Raw genomic sequence first — 17,051 nt, 5'->3', positions numbered from 1 at the left:
TACTTGTTCATTAATATTGAAATGGAATGAGTAAAGAAAGAACTAAAGTCTTATAAGACAAGGTCGAGGATTTGAGGTGCCTTATGCACTTAAGGTGTTTATACACCGAGGTAGTTAAAGGATTTAATAATAAATATTGTTTGTCACTAATAAATCAAGAATTGAATTGGAAATTTGAATTGCTTGAGTGATTAATGTTTGATTGATTGTATTATTTTGCATTAGAGTCATCACCAAGTTTAAACTGGTAAATCACGTAAAGTGCAAGAAGGATGAGCAATAAAACTCTGGATTTTTTCACATCTAGAGTATTGACAAACAGGGGTTGGGGTTCACGGGGTATTAGCCGTGTACTTTTCAGAGGTCGTCTGATCTACGAGTCTCTTGTTTTCAAATACTTTTAAAATTATAAGGAGTTAGATGAGATCTCATACTAGCTATGGCTGCGGAGTCGCGCCCGTCTGCCATTGGATGTTTATTAATGTTTCCGAAAGGAGGCATAGGGTTTTCTTTTATTAATGTTCTGAAATGGAGCATAGGGGGACAACCTGGTCTATTGCTTAATCCAATCAATAAATGAAATGAATTATTTATTATTAATTAGTGAAGTCTTAGTAATGTTAACAATTGAGTCATGTGTTCGAGTCAATGATTATATTATGTGTGTGCAGATTGATTTTTAGTAACATGCTAGGGCTCTTTGCTATATTTCGTAGCTTGTATGTACTCAGCATTGCTGATTGCGTGCTTTTGTGTGTCTTTTCTTGGTCATGGCCTTCGCCTTTCAATGACCCTGTGATGAGGAATGGAATGTTGTCGTTAATACACTTTTCCTATCAAATTAATCCTAGTTTACCTAAACGAGTATAAAGGCAAGCAAGGGTCGAATCCACGGAGAAACGGGAAATTGTGAAGCTAAATGCTAATGAAAGAGGCTTGAAAAGGGTGTATATGAATAAGAGTGGAGTAAAACCAGGCAACAAACAACTAAGGCTAACAAAATTACTCTAACAATTAACAAAGACTAACAAGGATTAGAAACTATGAGATTAAAAACGCTAGGGGGATCGGGGAACATCAAACTTGGAGATTAAGAGCTAAACACATAGATAAATAAGGATTCACAACCAAGGGATCAAAGATCCTACTTAACACAACCCATTCCCATGCAATTGATTAAGCAATATATAAACTACGATCTATCCTAACATGATCACTCCCGCGCATCAATTAGGACATATAATAATATGGTCAATGGTGCACAACATCAACCACATAACAATAAGCACAAGTTCATACAACAAGGGTTTAAATCCCCAAAAATCAAGTATTTAATCAAATAGCAACCAAGTCATCCATTCCCCTTCCTTTAGCTACGATCTAGCCTAGGAGAGAGAAACTACCCATATCAACAATACCCAAAATATTGGCCATAATCAAAATCATAAACATAACTATCAATAATACTTGAAATATGTAAATAAACCAAAATAAAAGAGATTAAGATAGAAAGAGCTCACAAAGCTTCAACATTATATTGAAATAAGAAAATGGGTCATTGAACCTTCAATGGTGAACCACCAAAAATTCAATAGAATGCTCCAATATTGATTACAAGGATGATTAAAGCACTAATCTAGATTAAAGACTAAAGCTTGGATGATAAAAAACTAATAGTCTGAACTTTCTCTCTCTAGAAACTTATACAAGCATTAATTGAGGCTATTCTCTCTCTAGAAATGTTCTAAGCACTTTTCCCTAAATGGAATAGCTGCCTTCTTCATTCCCCAAATCAGCATTTAAATAGGAAATAAAACGGGCTGGCCTGACGGACGTGCGCGCTCTCTACTTCGATCTGCGCACCCGCGCAGGCTACTGTGCGCGCCCTCTACAGGGCGTGATTGCCATCTACAGAAAGTTTTCCTGATTTTTCAAGCCAAGCTGCGCGCCCTCTCCAGTCATCTTCGCGCCTGCGCAGGTCAGTGTGTGCGTCCTCTACAGGGCGCGCAAGGCATCTACAGGGGACACAATTCTGATTTCATCTCGATTGCACGCCTTCTCTCTTGAATTGCGCGCCCGCGCAGAGTGGGAGAGAGGGCTCTCCTGGGCTTGCAGCCTGATTAAATGCTCCTCACTTGATTTGCTCATGAAACCGGCTCTCGAAACTATCCCGAACTTTCCTCTACTTCACGTATCGATCGGTTTACCTGCAAAACATAGGAAAACACCCAAAAACAGTACAAAAAGGTAAAGTAGAGGGGAAGTACGAGGGAAATGGCATTGTTGTGTAATATATGGGAAAGCACGGCAAAATAGGGCTAAACAAGCGATAAATGGAGGGAAATGGTAAGGAAATGAATCCCGAATAGTGGCATAAATTCCACTTATCACCCTGTAATGATCCAATTTTTACAGTTGTAATGTTGGAGAGCAGATTAATCACAGGTTTCACCCAATCCGAACTTGCATCAAGGTGATGGGATTTTTAGTGGAGTGTTGGTTAACCTCAAAGTTTATTTCATTTCATTTTATTTCATAAGATGGATTTATTTTGACTATGATTTTATTTACTTACTATTTTAACGAGTTTTGAATAAGGGCCATAACGGTTCCAGCTTGTAAGACTAAATTTGGTTTTGATTATTGTTTTTGGAAACCTATTTATAACTGACTTAGTTTTTCCGCTGCTAAATTTAGAACTAGCCTTAACGTATGAACACGTGGCGGTAGCACGTCAGTAATTCTCTTGCAGATTATTAAAGGTATTTACAGGTTTTAAGGAGAGAATTATTGGGGTGTTACAGATTATGTCCAAAAACACGAATTTGTGAAACCCAATCTAACGCTTAAAGAAACATCAAGTCTTAGATTCAATGTGGTTGAATTGCATTTTTGATGTTTGATAGCAATGTTTGATGACCCATATTTCTATGTTACTTGTGATATGTAAGGTAGTGTCTATTTAAAGTTCTCAAAGATTTAGAGTTGAGAAGCTCTAAATGAAGGTGTCTAGTCACAAGGGCACTATTACGTATATGAGAACCTACCTATATAAGTTCGAAGTTTAGCCGCTTCAAGAAGTCTAGATGAACATATAGACTTTGATGAACTTATGAAAGATACGGACACATGGCTGTTTAAAAGTGTCAAGTGATGATTAATTCGATTTGTCTTGTGTGTACTTCACCTTCGAATGGTTTGATATATTCGTGTGATTCAACCCATATGGAAATCATGGAATATGATCATCATTAAGTGTGTTATACTAGGTGTCAATTCAATCCATAGGGACATTGGCATTGATGCATGAGATGTGGCTAAATTGATAGTAGTAGAGAAATTTTATAAGAATACACTCTAAATGGGGGAGGATTGTTAGATATTTAGAGTGTATGTGGTGAACAGAGGTCGCGCCCGCGGTGGGTGGGTCGCGCCCTCTCCAAGCTCGCGGCCAGCCATCTCCAGAAACTTTGAGTGAATCGTAATTCACTCTGTCCGCGCCCACGGGTTGGGCCCCGCGCCCGCGGCCCTTCGGGAGTTGCGGTTATTCTTTCGATTCTTTTTATTTTAAAGAGAAGAGAAGGAATGTTAGAGAGAGAGAGAGATACACCATTATTCAATTTTTCTCTCATGTTCATCCTCTCCAAGAAATAGAATTTTCCACTTTTTCATTGAGACATCTTGCAAACTTCTCATTGAAAACTCTTGAAATTTAGATTTCTTTGTGAATTGTTCATTGTATTTTGATTCTAGTGCTAAGAACAAAACTTGCTGTCAATTGTATCTCAAAGAGGATTTCCGGTTTAACCCAAGCACCGTGTGGGAGAAATAAACCTCTTTAGGAAAGTGTATACACGCCTTTGACAGTGTATCAAGGTTTGAGTCTTACGGGACATTATTATTCTCATGTTCATGCTTGTTGTCATCGGCTTGGAGAAAAGACAAGTTTAATCTTTTCACACTAGTGTAATCTTTGTAAATTTCTGTAATTTCTCAGACATTTCTAATACTTGATTGAAATACATTGTGTTGTATTTGATATTTACAATTTATATTGTAATAATATGTTTTAGGTTTTGTTCCCACACATATTTTAAGTGTTTTCTTCATAGAAATCACTGTAAACCTAACAACTTCAGAGCAACTCCGGAGGCAAAGCAAAGCCGCCTCATTTAGGAGAATGAACAAGACTTCGAGGACCGGATGAGGATGGCATGGGACCTTGTGCATCAAGATGTTGATTATGGCGTCTGGGCCTTGGCCTACCAGTACGCAGATTTTGTTCTTTCTGCAAGGGGCTGAGGGGAAGCCTGAGCCTGAACCGTTTGAGGAGTGGGAAAACAAGGAGGGCTCAGACGATGAAGAGCCAGCTCAAGCTGTAGGGAGGGAGAGGAGCTAGAGCAATAGGAAGACGATGCACATGTGAACTCTGCTGTACCTCTGCCTGGGAAGGATGCGCCGGTGGCCCCGCCTTAGCAAAGTTATCTTTCCTTATTTCTATCTGCCTTTGTCCATTTGCATTTCCGGCTTGTTTGCCGAGTATCTCTATTGTATTTTTTGACAATCTTTCAATTTCCCGAACGTCGATCAGGTATAACAATCACTCTTCCGGCCTTTTGGTCAGGAATTATTTATGAAATGACCGACTGAGTCAGTTTTGTTAAATTTTTCGATTCTTGCAATTTTTGATCATTGTCAAAGACCATAGACATAGGTACCCCAAACCGGGTGATGATATTCTTCTAGATGAAGGAGATGACATCCTTTGTCTTAATGCCTTTGACCGCCTTTGCTTGTACCCATTTGGTGAAGTAGTCCACGATAACTAGAATATACCTCCGTCCGCCTAGCACAGGCGTATACGAACCCAGAATGTCCATGCCCCATTTGGCGAATGGTACTGGGCTATGAATGGTCGTCAGATCTGTGGCATGACGGTGTATGAGTCTGTCGAATCTTTGAAACTTTTCACACTTCTTCACCATTTTTATGGCGTCTGCCTCAAGAGTGGGCCAAAAGTAGCCTTGTCGCCTGGCCCTACCCGCTAGTGCCTTGCCGCCTATGTGAGAGGAGCAGTAGCCCAAATGCAATTCCTCTAGAATCTCTTGCCCATTTTCAGGGATGATACACTTCAATAGAGGCATCAAGAAGCCCTTCTTGAAGAGTACTCCATCTTTGATCTCAAAGTTGGCCGCCCGTTTTTTCATTACGACCATTTCTGGATATGTATCCGGCAGAGTGCCGTCTAGCAGATAGGCGCAGATGCCGTCCATCCAGGTTGAGCTTCGGTCTAGTACCCCAATGGGATCTTCTTCAATACTTCGCTTTTCCATTACTTCCCAGAAGACTGGCCGAGACGTATCACATGAGACGATGAAGCCAATTTGGACAGAGCATCCGCTTGGTTGTTCTCCGATCTGGGCACCTGACTTAAGTGAAATTCATCAAGTGTTCCAGCTTCAGCTTTGACCGCCTGCAAATATTTTATCATGGCCGGATGGGTGGCCTCATAATCACCGTGGTACTGGCTAACAACCAATTGTGAATCAGATTAGGCGTCAATTTTTCTTACCCCTGCTGCTTTACACATGCGGATACCGACTAGCAGGGCTTCATACTCCGCCTCATTATTTGATGCTTGAAATTTGAATCGTAGTGCATATTCATACTTGTCCCCTTCAGGGGACTGACATATAACCCCTGCACCACAGTCGTTCACAGTAGAGCTCCCGTCTACATACACTTTCCAAACCTGGTTAAGATTCTCCGGCTCACCCGGCCTTGTCATTTCGACAATGAAGTCGGCAAACGCCTGACCCTTCACTACCTTCCTTGGTTTGAAAGAGATTTCAAGACTTAGCATTTCAATAGCCCATTTGAGCATCCTACCGGATGACTCCAAGGCTGTCATAGGCCGCTTGAGGGGTTGTTCTGTGTAGACAACAACCGGATGTGCTAAGAATTAAGGCTTCAACTTCCTGACTGCCATGAAAAGAGCCAGGCCAAAATTTTCAACCATTGGGTACCGTAGTTCAGCATTTCGAAGAACATGGCTAATGAAATAGACCGGGAGCTGGATGCCGTCTCTATCAGCTAGGAGAACGGCACTGAGAGCATGGTCTGAGACGGCTAAGTACATGTAAAGTGCCTCCTTTGGCAGAGGGCTAACAAGCCTTGGCAACGTGTGTAAGTGTTCTTTCAATTTCTGAAAGGTCGCCTCAGCATCATCCCCTCATTCAAATCTAGTCTTCATTTTGATAGCTTGGAAAAAATAGAGGCACTTGTCACCTGACCGGCTGAGGAATCTCCCCAATGCCGCCAGAAAACTTGTCAACTTCTGAACTTCTTTGACAGTGCGGGGTGACTTCATGTCAATGACCGCCTGTATCTTCTCTGGGTTGGCCTCTATTCCCCTTTGATCAATTAATAATCCGAGAAACTTCCCAAACTCAACACTAAAGACACACTTCTTGGGATTGAGCATGACCTTGTGCCGCCTGAGTGTGGTGAAGGTTTCTCGGAGGTCAGCAAAGTGATTCGTCTGTATCTTGGATTTGACTATCATGCCATCAATGTACGCCTCTACATTCCTCCCAATTTGATTAATGAAGACTGTATTAATCATTCTTGAGAAAGTAGCAGACGCATTTTTCAAGCCAAACGGCATCACGGTATAGTAGAATAACCCCTGATCAATGACGAATGCAGTATTCTCTTAATCTTTTTTCCACAAGGGTATCTGATGAAAGCCTGAATAGGCGTCCATAAAGCTCATCAAAGCATGTCCGGCTGTGGAGTCGACCAGACTGTCGATCTTCAGAAGCGGTTAACTTTCATTCGGACATGACTTGTTCAGATCAGTGTAATCAACACACATGCGCCATGTACCATTCGGCTTCTTTACAAGCACAACATTCGCTACCAAATCTAGGAAGTGACACTACCGAATGAACCCGGCGTCTAACAACTTTTTCACTTCAGCGGCTGCCGCCCGACTTCTCTCCTCGCCGTGGTTTCTTTTCTTTTGCCTAACTGGCTTCTTTTTGGGATCCACGGCGAGCTTGTGGACAGCTAGATCCGGGCTGATGCCTGGCATCTCTTCCACTTTAAAGCCAAAGATGTCTTTGAATTCCTTCAACAGATTGTGTAAGTCTACACCCAACTTCGCAAAGGAACCGTCCCCACCTTAACAGTACGCTCCGGACGTGTTTCGTCTAGAGCAATATCAATGTGTTCACCAGCCGGCTGGGGACGGAGTTCATTTGACCGTTCCCCGGTCAGTGATTGTTATTGCTTCTCCTTCTTTAAGGCCACCAAGTGGTTGGCCTTTCTCTTTTTGCCGACCGCTGGTGGAGCAGGCTCAGCTTCCTTGACACCGTCAAGGTCTATTGGCTCCTCACCCTGGCCGGCTGTGGCCAATGTGGACTTGATGTCTGAGAGGTAGCACTCTCTAGTTGTCTTCTGATCCCCGTTTAGAGAGCCAACATACCCATCATCCTTCTTAAATTTCAACATGAGGGATGGAATAATGACGGCCTTGGATTTGTTTAGAGTCAGACGGCCCAATATCAGATTATAGGCAGTCAGTTCCTCTACAACCAAGAACCGGACTACCATGTGGCGTCCCTCTCTTTTCTCCCCCAGCCGGATGGGTAGGTCAATCCGTCCGAATGGGTGCACAACTCCACCCCCAAAACCAACCAAGGGGTGAGAAACCTTATGCATGCTGTCGAACTTGTACTTCTGCTTTGACAAACACTTGTAGCTGATGATGTCAGACGAGCTTCCAGTTTCAATGAGGATCCGGTCGACCTTCGGGTTGGCCACTTTTCACTCAATGACAATGGGGTCATCATGCGGTCGACGGACCTTGCCCCTGTCCTTTCCCTTAATGATGACCTTAGGGAAGATGTCGGTAGACGCCTGACCCTTATCAACTGAAGTGACGTCCAACCGTTTGACATGGTCCTTGGTACCCCTGATGGTTAGGCCCCCTCCAGCAAAGCCGCCTGCTATTGTGTAGATCGGCTCTTTGTCAGTGTCCAAGCTACTAGGAGGTTGGGCATCCTTTTTGGACAACTGCCCGGGGTTTGTTTTCAGGGTCACCTTAGACTTCAAGATGTAAGAATTCAGCACCCCCTTATCAGCTAGACGGTCCAACAGCCGCTTGAGACTATAGCAGTCGTTGGTGTCGCGGCCAATATCCTCATGGAAATGGCAGTACTTGTTTTTGTTCTGGTTTTTGGAGGAACCTTTCATAGCAGCGGGCTTCTCTACGGTCACCCGGTCCTTTAAATTTATCTCCATGAGGATGGAGTAGCAGTCTTTGTTAAACTCGTACTTTGGGACGTACGGTTTAAACTCTGTCTTTTTCTTCTGGGACGGCTGATCAGAGTCGTCAACCACCCATATCTCTTTTCTCTTCTTACTCTCTTCAGCTTTCTTAGCCAGCTGAGCTTGGCGACTCTCTTTTTTGTCAGACTTCTTGGAGTTCGACTGCTGGCTGATGGAGCAGAGCTCGGTCGCTTGTGTATAGGCTTCCGCCTCCATCAGCGCTTCCAGGAGGGTGGCAACCCACTTTCTGACGAGGTCGAACTTAAAAGTCGACCTGTCCTTCAGACCCTTGAAGAAGTTTGTATAAGCCACATCGTCAGATAACCCTTGAATCTGGATTCTCACCAGATTGAACCACCTAACGTATGACCGCATCCCTTCTCTATCCCCCTACTGCACTGCACCCAAGTTAAGACTTGTTTTCTTGGCAGGGATATTCATAGAGAAGTTAGAAGCAAACAAGAACGCAAGCGTCTTGAAACTATTGATGCAGTGATACAGCCGACTGGCAGGATGCCGAACCGTTGTTAGGCGATGCCCTTCAATGTAGCCGGGAAGCATCGGCACCAAGTGGCATCATCCAACCCCTGCAAGTACATGAGGTTGGTGTAGGCCATGAGGTGGTCTTTAGGGTTAGTGGTACCATCATAAGTACCCACCATGACGTTCTTAACCTTGGACGGCTGTGCCGCCTCAGTTATTTCCTTGGAGAACGTAGAAGGTTGTTCCCCAAGTTTTAGCAGACGGAGCTCCCAGTCCAAAGGTTGGACGTTTTGCGCCACCGAACCCCCAAATAGGGCCAGTTGTATGTAAGGTTGTCCATACGACATGTATGGCTGCTAAGGCACATACGGGGCCGCATGGATCATCTGAGGGCCAGTGTAAACGGACGGGCCGCCTGACTGACTCTCTTGTACAGATTAAGAATACCTCATTGAGGTATTCTGGAAGCTGTATGAGTAAATCGACGTTGAAGCTGACTCAGACGATTGTTGGTTTCTCTTCTACTCGATTAGAAACAGGGAATCAGAGTATGTCTTCTTTGAGCCATCCGGCTGAACATGCGGGATAGCCTTCCTCTTCCTTGTCTCAAGGAATCGGATCTTGGAAAGATCAATCAAAGGCCGCTTCTCCTCCTTTGATCTAGGATGCGGAGTGGGCTCTCGGTCCTTGACTGGCTTGTTCTTCTCAGAGAAAGAAGGCTTCTTGGCCTACTGACCCCTACTGGAGCCAGTCGTCCTCTTGTTGATCAGGTCCTTTATCTCCCCCTTGAAACTTGTCATGAATTTCATGAGTTCGTCTCGAGTGACTAGGGATGTGCCTTCCGCCGCCTGGTGTTGTCCAAACAGCTGTGCGGATGACTTACTTGGACCAGCTTGATCATCGCCCCGTTCCCTTTTTTACTTGGGACGAGTGCGTCTGGTTCTGAGTGACCCATTAGCGGCCACATACGTTTCGACTTCAAAGTCGTCATCACAGTCATGGTCCGAATAGACCTCAGCTTCGGTTGTAGGCCGTTTCTCATTAGGAGGTGGTACAGACTGTTGTGAAGCCATCTTAGAGGTAGTCTCCCCACAGACGGCGCCAAATATTTCGGGGTTTTCTGTGTCTCTCGGGAGAGTTACGTCACTAAGTCTGGATTCTGAGCGCCTGTACCTACAAAACAACGGAGACACCGGGTGGTAGGAGCTCCGCCTCCGACGATCAAGTTGGAACCGGTCAAATAATGTTAAAAGGTGCGGAAAAGGTAAAGTGAGATCTTCTCGGATTCCTAGATCAGTTGTTTTCTCTAATGTGAGAGAATTTTGTGTTTTCAATAATTGAATGTCTCCGTCCCCAAATTGGGGTAAATCTCCCTATATATAGGGTCATTGGGATTTGTGCCCCTGTCCTAGGTTACGGAAACCTAGGACTAATGGGCTGCGCCGCTTTGCAGCTTTTCTCGGGAATTGGGCCCTGAAGGCCGTCTTTTTCCCCACTGATTGGGAGTGCCACGTGTTAGCTAGAGATTGGTTCATTGTGAACCTCTCCTAAGGTGACACAATTCACCCTTTGATTGGGCCACATGGCCTGGGTATTTTTACCCAAAACATTAGGGGCTTGGAAGTCTGGTTTTGGGGTTTTGGAACTCGCGCGATATAATGGATTTTACTACAAGCACATCAAATTAATGACGCTTGTTTAACTAAATTAAAACATATGTCAACGGGATTGTTGCTTCACAAACCCTCATTCGGATGCAATGAAAAAAGCCTTCAAACTCATGTTGACGTCAAACATCCTTAAACTCAAAATCCATGACTCCATGAGTGCCACCATCAAATCACAAACAAATCAAAGTGTTTAGTTTATTTGTAACACCCTGACCCCCAAACAAATTAGGGAGGGGCCTATTGTCACGAAATGCGCATCAAGGGCCAACAACTGTCCTCACAGACCAACACAAGTTCTTCCGGCAAATTTTGTCCTCACTCATGCGCACCCTGGGAAAACTTCCCATGAGGTCACCCATTGATGAGTAAATGTCACTCTTAGGATGTAGTTTTCAAGTCTTTTTCGTGTTTATTTTCTCTTAATTTTTCCTTTTCTTCTCTTGTTTTCTCTTTAATAAAATTTTTATTTTATTTGGTAATTTTAGTATGTTTTAGCTTAGTTTCTTTATTTAATTAATTTTAGTTTATTTCGTATTTTATTTGCATTGGATTTGTTTTTAATTTCGTTCTTTATTTTCCTTGAGTATTCTAATTTATTTTAATTAGTTTTAAGTTTATTTCTTATTTTATTTGTTTGTGTTTTATTTAATTTTGCTAGTTTTAGTTTATTTCTCTTATTTTCTATTTTACTTTATTTATTTTCATTTTATATTCCGTTTTATTTATCTCGGTTTAGCCTCGGGTTTGTTTGTGTGTAGATTCGAGTTAGAGGTCCAAGCCGAGCCATTCAAACTGCTGCCAGCCATCTCCACCATCAGGAGCCACCACATACTCCTCGCTGCCCCTCAATTGCAATTACTGCAACTTCGCTCCAAACCTCCAAACACCAATTGCAGCAAACCCGCAATCACCATTTCCCAACCAGCAACATATCTCCAGCCACCACAACCACCATTGCCGCCCAAAATTCGTAGCAAAACAGTTTCAAATCAGAGCAACTTGTATATCAAGCGGGTCCGACCAAATTGTTCAAAAGTTCGGTCGAAGTGCCAAAATAGTCAGAAACTGGGGAAGGTTTCTTATATTTACAAGTGTGTTCGAACACACCCATGGTTCGACCGAACCAACCCATAGTTCGGCCGAACCTACCCTTGGTTTGACCAAACCACTTCACGAGCTTCTCACGTGGTTGTTTAGAAGATCGAACGGCCTTGATTGATGCTCAATGATAGGCGATGATGATGAACGTTGGTGATTTAATGATGATGATTGATGATGGTGTTTGATGGGATGTGAAGCATGGGATCAAACCCCATATTAGAGCAGCCACAATTCGAAGAAGAAGAAATGGGGCTGACGGTTTTAGTGGAATTAATTTTAGTTTTCTTTTCTTTTTATTTTTCAGTTTCCTTTTATTATTTCTTTCTTTAAGTTTTATTATTTTCCTTATTTTATTTTCTTTTCTTTCTATTTTATTTACTTTGTTTAAATACCCATTTTGGGGTAATTAGAAAGAGCTTAGTTTTATTCTCTCTTAATTAATTAGTTTTAGCTCTCTCTTTCTCTAGTTTTTAGGGCTTAGCTTAGAAGTAATTTTTAGAGAGAGAAAGTGAGGAAAATCAAAGAGAAATTGTGGATTTTTGATTATCAACTAGTGACAAGATGATTTGAAGTTCTTCATACATCAATCAATGAGCTTTTCTAACTCTCTCTTATCTCATTTTATTATTTATTGATTTTGTTTATTGTCTTTAGTATTGCTTGTTAATCATGTTGATGCTTGTTAATTTGTTGATTAATCTTGTTATAAGTATGATTAGTGAGTAGTTCCCATACTAAGGGGATGGTTGTGGTGTAGTTGGATCTTGGGCATGTTTTAGCGTTTGAAATTGATTTGTTTGTGATTAAAGTGCTTTGTTTTCCATGTCTTACCAATTATTTTATTGGAGAGGCCTATCAATTGTTGTAGTTGGGTGAATTGAACTAGATTATGGCGATAGCATGATCTAGGAATGTCCATTGAATGATTTGCTTGATTTCCGCGATTCGTGTGGCTTATGACGATAGTGTAAGTTGTGCTTGAGTTGAGAAATCAATTAACCCCGATAGGTGGTTAGATTGTGCTTTAAATCATTGACATGAGTTGCTTAGTTCGCATTTCGATTTAAATTCATGTCTTGTTTATGCTTGAGTGAATACTATACCTAAACCATTTCCCTTAGTGTTTTATTTCTTCTTTTAGTGTCTTTAGACTTTAGATTACTTTTCCCTATCCCGGACTAGCTTACACTACTAGAAAAAGGTCCATTTCCGACGGATGTGTTCCGACGGACACAAAAATCCGTCGGAAAAAACGAAATTTCCAATGGATTTAAATTCCGTCGGAAATTTCCGACGGATTTTAGGTTTCCGTCGGAAATTTCCGACGGAATTTAAATCCGTCAGAAAATATTTAGTTTCCGACGGATTTTCTGTCGGAAAATAATTAATTTTTGACGGATTTTAAAACCGTAGGAGATTTCCGACGGATTTTAAATCCGTAGGAGATTTCCGACGGATTTTAAATCCGTAGGAGATTTCCGACGGATTTTAAACCATTTCCGACGGAATTTTGATATTTTTTAAAAAAATAATAAAAAAATTTCAAACTCTAAAAACACAGAACTACCCTCCCTCCCCCCTTTCATTTCTCATTTCTCTCTCCGCCTCTCTTTCCCCTCTTTTTCTCTCGTTTCTCTGTCCTCTCTTCTTCTCTTTCTCTGTCCTCTCCTCTTTCTCTGTCCTCTCCTCTCCTCTTTCTTCTTCTGTTTTCTTCTATCTTCTTTCCCATTCTATCATCTTTCCCTTCTCCTCTTCTGTTTTCTTCTTTCTGTTCTCTCTCTCGCCCCATCTGTTTCTCTGTCCTTCATTTCTCTTTCCATCAACAACAACAACGGCTACCGTCAACAACCACAACGACCGACAATCAACATCAACACCAACAATAATGGCGTAACAACCACCGTCACCCACTCTCAAGGTTTTTGTTTTGTAGATCTAGTTTTAATTTAGGTTAGATTGTAGATCTAGTTAATTTTTTATGTTATTGTAATGTTAACTATAAATTTGAATAGATAATTGTATTTCCTTTAATTTTGGTTGTTTAATTATTGTTTTTTTTTAATTTTTTTATGAAATTCTAAATATGTAGATCTACTGATTTTGATATGAATGTGTGGTATTTTTTGATCTTGTTGTGTTAATTTTCGTATTTTTGGCCTAATTTATGTTTTTTTTGGGTTAATTTTGATTTTTTGGGGTAAAATTTTGGTGTGGTGGTGTCGGTGGTGGTGTGTGAGGGTAGGATAGGGGCTGGTGTCGGTGGTGGTTGGTGGATTTGGTTTAATTTTCGGTTAGGGTTACGGTTGGTGGTTTCTTGTGGGTTAGAGTTAGGTGGGTTAAGGGTTAGGTGGTGGGCCTGGTGGGTTTGGTTTGGTGGGTTATGGTGGTGGGTCTGGTGGGTTAGGGTTAGGGTTAGGTGGGTTAAGGTGGTGGGTCTGGTGGGTTAAGGTTGTGGGTTAGGGTGAGGTGGGTTTTTTTTTTCAACATTTTCGACGGACTTTTCAGGTACTGGAAAACCTCTTCCGACGAAAAAATTCCGTCCGAAAAGGTCATTTTTCCGACAAAACGTATTCCGACAACCAGTTTCGACGGAAATTCCGTCGGAAACAAGTTTTCCGACGAAATTTTTCCGTCGAAATTGAGCTGTTTTCTAGTAGTGTTAGTTGTTGATAACATTTGGTGGTGTTTAATCGTTCACTATGGTTCGACCCCTATGCTTACCTTATACTCGTATTAGGTTTGTTTAGGTTTTATAAATTGTATTGATTTAGGGATATTCGTTTGACGACGCGTTTATTCCCTTATCACCCATCCTAAGACTACTCCCAGCCAAGCACGCTTAACTGAGAAATATCTTAGCATATGAGCTCCCTAAAAGAAAGATGTACCTTGTTGATATGAGTAGTATATCAAATCCTTTTAAAGCAATCATGAGGGGTATTACATACAACCCCACTTGAGAAGGACAGCACCCTTGTTGCGCCTGGAAAGTTAGGGACACCAGTATTACGCCTAATGATAATTGGGTAGCCAAAGTGTTACATCCAGTCTGGATATGGCCAAATAGCCTTCTAATTCTCCCCCGCAAAGCGATTGACATAGGATTAATATCCACGATCAGCACGCGGTCGCAGGGTTGCTCTGATACCATTTGTGACACCCCGACCCCAAAACAAATTAGGGAGGGGCCTATCGTCACGAAATGCGCATCAAGGGCCAACAACTATCTCTACAGACCAACACAAGTCCTTTCACCGCATTTTTTCCTCACTCATGCGCAGCCCGAGAAAACTTTCCAGGAGGTCACCCATCCCAAAACCAATCCAATTAAGTCACATAAGGGTGAGGATTGAACGGTTTTGGCTGCTCTTTTATTTTATATGTAACTCCCACTTTAATCATCCATCATAATGATTATAACCCCCAACCCTTGAATTTTGCCTAACTCTTAAGCTTCTCTCTTTCCCCTCTATTTACTCTCACGTTCTCAGCCATCTTATTCCAATTTGCTGCTGCATTTTTCTTAATCTCTAAACTCACAATAACTCTCACAAAAATCTACTAAGTAACGGGTTTCCATTGGTGGGCGCTTCGAGCTTCGATCCTTGTTCGTTGGGCTTGTTTGTACTCGTTCTTGCACTCTATTTCAAGGTAACTAGTACTATCCCTTAGACTAGATTTCACCTAGTTTAGAATGCATGATTTAGGCTTAGAACAATTAAGAAAGTCGTATGACAAAAAAATTAGTACCATCGTTAGTTACCTTGTATAAAATCGATTTTAATTTGACGAAATTGTGGACTGTTTCCCCCTACCGATTTTACGCGACTTATGTGCATCATGAGCCTGCTATCTTCCAGTTTTCATGTCTAATTTTCAAGAATCAAAATCCATGTATAAATTATGATCATTGTAGTAGATAGCTATTTGTGCATTTCGATTTCATGGTGTATTTCTCCATCAGGTTTGGTGCGTTATATCACTTGGATTTGATGATTTCATGGGGTTTATGTGAAACATGGAGTGGACTTTCATAGCTTATAATGATTAAAGTAGTTGCTTGAATCTTAGTTTAATTGGGTCATGGTTTTAATTGGTATAAGTGGTGTTTTGTGAAGTATAGTTCGGTTTCGAGGAGTAATATAGAGTGAGTTGTTGCCTGCGATTTGTGTGGAAATACCATGGGATTATTACTTTGATTATCACTTTAAAAATCATGCTAGGAGTTCATGTCATGTAATGTATTTTCAAGTATTTATTTTGAACCATGAGTAGTGATTAAAATAGGTGAACTTTGGCTTGATAATGTTGGATTAAAGTCTGAACTTTTATGTAAAGCTGCTGGTTGGACTTAGTTTAGGGTATATGACCATGTTTAAAACCTTTTTTTTGGCTCATACTATGCTTATTGTTACTTGTGTCAATGTGAAGGTCAATGTTTGCAAGTGTAATAATTTTTAGAGCAATATTCCAATAATTCTGATTTTTAGAAGTATGTATTTATAGCTTGTAAAATTTGGACAGCATGTATATGTATGTGTATAGTGTGCGTATTTCCAATTAAAAGACTTCTCAAGATGTTGGTAACATACTATTAAGACCTATGGATGTTGTATGGTTTGATTTGATAATTTTTGAGTGTAAGACCATATGTGGCATCTCTGTTGATCATTGATAAATTTTTTTTATTTAAAATTATATTATTCTATCGATTTTTATGTTGACTGTAAGTTAGGAGTCATTGGACTGCGGGATTATTCAATGGTTAGAACATGCCAACTACTTGGCTGCGGGATTCAAGTAGTATAACCTGGGTTAACTGTTGTTGTCCGGGAGGTTCGGAGGTGTAAGACCGTATTTGGCTTCAATCCGGCACCGGGAGTTTGGCCATTCTTAGACACAGTCTTCTGTAAGTTGACTGGAGGTTCGTCTGACAAACCTTAGGAAGTGGACTACGGGCTTCCACTAGCGTTCGATCCCACTTCAGTCAGATTATTTTTCTATGATATAAATATTATTTCTAAATTGTTTAACATGTTTTGTTTGTTTGAATTATATGAACTTTTATAAATTATTTAATCTGTTTTCTGGTTCTAATTTGCTAAGCTACTCTATTCTCTGCCAAATAGTTTCTTTCTAATATATTTTCTTCCAGTTCATGTCTTGTGACTTTGTTCTCATATGCCTTTTTCTTTGTTCTTACTTTGTCTTGATTCTTGCTATGTGATCTCCTTTTCTTTGGTTACTCCCCACTGATTGTGGAACTCAAATATTATTTGCAGGTGAAGAGTAGTTTCTATTGAGTTTGGGGTGAGAGCAGAGTGTTTAAGTTTGTTTCTTAACAGTTTTATAAACTTTCTATTGTTGTCTTTACACCTTCTCTTTTGGGATAGTTGGATTTGAGGTTGTTTTGCCTCATTGAAATTAAAGTTTTCTATGTTCATTTGACTTTTCTCTTACTTA

The sequence above is a fragment of the Chenopodium quinoa genome, unplaced genomic scaffold (assembly GCF_001683475.1).
Source record: "Chenopodium quinoa cultivar QQ74 unplaced genomic scaffold, ASM168347v1, whole genome shotgun sequence".
In the NCBI taxonomy this organism is placed as follows: Eukaryota; Viridiplantae; Streptophyta; class Magnoliopsida; order Caryophyllales; family Amaranthaceae; genus Chenopodium; species Chenopodium quinoa.
This window is presented reverse-complemented; position numbering follows the sequence as displayed.